Genomic DNA, 4,056 nt, shown 5'->3' on the forward strand with positions numbered 1-4,056 from the left:
ATAGTTTCTGCTTTATATATATATATACACCCCAGTCTAGTCTATTTCATTAAAACAGAAATACTTGTAGTGACTCAACTAACTTCACAGGTTTTAATGAACTTTTCATTCTGGTTTTAGAGGAAATCTGGGAAGAGCAAACAAATATTTGCCTTCTGAATTCTTGGAGGCTGGATGAGAAGCATGTGATAGCAATTGACTCATCTGAGCAACTCCTTTCACATTACCACTGAAAAAACAAAATATGTTTACATACCTAGTAGAATGGCCAAAATCTGGAACACTGATAATACCAGGTGCTGGCAAGTGTAGGGAACAGTAGATATCCTCGTTCATTGTCGGTGGGAATGCAAAATGGCATAGCCACTTGGGAGGACAGTTTGGCAGTTCCTTTCAAAATTAGACATACTCTTACCTTATGATCCAGCAGCTGTGCTCCTTGGAATTTACCCAAAGGAGTTAAAAACATATGCCCACACAAAACCCTGCACACAGATCATTATAGCAGCTTTATTTGTAATTGTCACAGCTTGAAAACAATAAAGATGTCCTTCAGTAGGTGAATGGATATGTAAACTGTGGTATATCCAGATGGTGGAATATTATATAGTGCTAAAAAGAAATGTGTTATCAAGCCATGAAAAGACTTGGCTTAAATGCACATTACTAAGTGAAGGAAGCCAATTTGAAAAGGTTAAATGCTGTGTGATTCCAACGATGTGACATTCTAGAAAAGGCAAAATTAAGCAGACAGTCAAAAGATCAGTGATTACTAGAGGTTGGAAGTGGGGGGAGGGAGGAATAGGCAGAAGCGCAGAAGAGTTTTAGAAAATACTCTGTACACTAACATAATGATGTATTCATGTCTCTATGCTATGCCAAGTCACTTCAGTCGTGTCCAACTTTGTGTGACCCCATAGACGGCAGCCCACCAGGCTCCCCTGTCCCTGGGATTCTCCAGGCAAGAACACTGGAGTGGGTTTCCATTTCCTTCTCCAATGCATGAAAGTGAAGTCGCTCAGTCATGTCCTTAGCGACCCCATGGACTGCAGCCTACCAGGCTCCTCCGTCCATGGGATCTCTATACCTTTGTACAAATCCAGAGAATGTGTAACAACAGGAGTAATCCCCAAGGTAAACTATGGACCTTGAGGGATAAAGTTGTGTCAGTGTAGTTTCATCAGTTGTAAGAAATGTATCACTCTTATGGGGAATGTTGATAATGGCTATGCATATGTGGGGGGTAGTAGGTTATGGGAAATTGCTGTACCTTTCTCTCAGTTTTGCTTTAAACCTAAAAGCACTCTAAAAGAATAAAGTATTATAACACAAAAAGAAAAGTGTGTTAAGTTCACACTTGGCAGTTTTGAAAGAGAAGACTTGAATTCACAAGACTAGTTTGGGAGCCTGCTAGGTAGACAGTGTTTGTGTGATGAGAGCCATAAAAAAGGCACATACACAAGGATCTACAGGAAAAGCAACTGCCAGTTAACTGGGATTGAGGGGGTGAGAGGTGGTGGGGAGAGGCATTTCTGAATTGAACATTAGAATCGGTGGATGATTGTAATTACCTGTAATGGGTCTGCCCATGTTGAAGAAGGGAGTGTGTTACTAGAAGAAATTGGATTAAGATTCAACTAAAAGATACCAAGTATCTACTATGTGCCAGAAATGTAAACACTCTATCTAATCTCCAACATAAACTCACATAAAATATTCACTTCATAAATGAGGAACCTGAGACTCAGAGATGTTAAATGACTTTCCCATAAAATGGAGAAGTTGGAAGTTGGATTTTTAACTCCTCTTTTTAGACTTTGCTAGTTCTCCATGTTTCTGTTTTTAAAAGTGATATGTACTGTGCTTAGTGGCCCAGTGGTGTCCGACTTTTTCGACCCCGCTGGACTGTAGCCTGTCAGGCTCGTCTGTCAATGAGGATTCTCCAGGCAAGAATACTGGAGTGAGTTACCATGCCCTCCTCCAGGGAATCTTCCAAACCCAGGGATCGAACCCAGGTCTCCTGCATTGCAGGTGAATTCTTTACGAGTTGAGCTTCCAGGGAAGCCCAAAGGTGATATAGGGAAAGCTAATCAGATCTTGCTGCCTAATTTCTTTTAGTGTCATTACACAAAGTGGGCTGAAAAGCACATTATTGAATGCAGGGATATCTGGCCTTACTTTGAATATACCAAACCACTTCAAGCATAGCAGTGGATAAGACAAAAGAGTAAGACCCTTCGCCACTTCCCCCACCTCTGGTCAAGACTGAATTCTTGAGTAGTTAAGAACTTGACTCTGGGCTCAAATTCCATCTGTGCCATCTCAAACTGCATAACTTTTAGCAAGTTACTCTGCACTTCTAACTGCAAGGTGATTAAAAAGAGTAACTAATATATCAGGCTGTTGTGAGATTCAAAAGAGAAAAAAAAAAATAAACGTAAAATGCTTACTGTAGTGATGGTGTGTGGAAACTGCTCAAGAAATATTTGCAGTTAAAGCATTAGGAAGAGGCTACTTCACTTCCCTAAATTAGTTTCACTCATTGCTTTGAACCTTGGTTGACTTGTCACCTTCTCTAAAGCCTATACTGTGAATAAAACAGAAACTGACCAAAGCGGGTATGGCCAGAGCAGTCATGGGAAAAACACAAAAGGCTTTTAAAAAAATGCTTCTGGATAGTGCTCTGCTGCTGCTGCTAAGTCGCTTCAGTCGTGTCCGACTCTGTGCGACCCCGTAGATGGCAGCCCACCAGGCTCCCCTGTCCCTGGGATTCTCCAGGCAAGAACACTGGAGTGGGTTGCCATTTCCTTCTTCAATGCATGAAAGTGAAAAGTGAAAGTGAAGTCGCTCAGTCGTGTCCGACTCTTAGCGACCCCATGGACTGCAGCCTACCAGGCTCCTCCATCCATGGGATTTTCCAGGCAAGAGTACTGGAGTGGGGTGCTATTGCCTTCTCCAGAATAGTGCTCTGAATCCCTAGAATATTACAGGCACATTTACCTTTGGAATGTGGGAGAATAACCGTCTCAGGAGCTGAAGTACAAGGTGGGGATGAAATGATGAATGGGAAAGAGGAAGGGAGAAGAAGTAGGAAAGGAAGGAGGAAGTAGATGATTCTGCTGTGTGTGGGTGAAGATGTGTAGCAGCCAGGAAGAGAGAAGAGGGGGAAAGATGGGAGAGGTAGAGAGATGGGGTAGGGGAGAAGGGAATGAGAATAATGAAAGATTCAAGAGATATTGGCAACATATGTTAAAAGAAATAACACATGTCAGTTGTAGCTATGTGTCTGTTACATCATGCTTACTTTTCAAAGGCATCTGCTTTGTGAATTGTGAGTCACCAAGGGATCATGGCATCTGGTCCCATCACTTCATGGGAAATAGATGGGGAAACAGTGGAAACAGTGTCAGACTTTATTTTTTGGGGCTCCAAAATCACTGCAAATGATGATTGCAGCCATGAAATTGAAAGACACTTACTCCTTGGGAGGAAAGTTATGACCAACTTAGAATATTTAAAAGCAGAGATATTACTTTGCCAACAAAGGTCCATCTAGTCAAGGCTATGGTTTTTCCAGTAGTCATATGTGGATGTGAGAGTTGGACTGTGAAGAAAGCTGAGTGCCGAAGAATTGATGCTTTTGAACTGTGGTGTTGGAGAAAACTCTTGAGAGTCCCTTGGACTGCAAGGAGGTCCAACCAGTCCATCCTAAAGAAGATCAGTCCTGGGTGTTCCTTGGAAGGACTGATGCTAAAGCTGAAACTCCAATACTTTGGCCACCCCATGAGAAGAGTTGACTCATTGGAAAAGACCCTGATGCTGGGAGGGACTGGGGCAGGAGGAGAAGGGGGAGGATGAGATGGTTGGATGGGATCACCGACTTGATGGACATGAGTTTGCGTAGACTCCGGGAGTTGGTGATGGACAGGGAGGCCTGGTGTGCTGCAGTCCATGGGGTCTCAAAGAGTCGACACGACTGAGTGACTGAACTGAACTGAACTGAGGGACCATTAGAAAAGAGTAGGTGCTCCTTTGAATTCGAAGTCGAGAACTGTG

This window comes from Bos grunniens, chromosome 3 (assembly GCF_055505025.1).
Source record: "Bos grunniens cultivar Pamir isolate PY7600 chromosome 3, Bosgru_T2T1.0, whole genome shotgun sequence".
Taxonomy (NCBI): domain Eukaryota; kingdom Metazoa; phylum Chordata; class Mammalia; order Artiodactyla; family Bovidae; genus Bos; species Bos grunniens.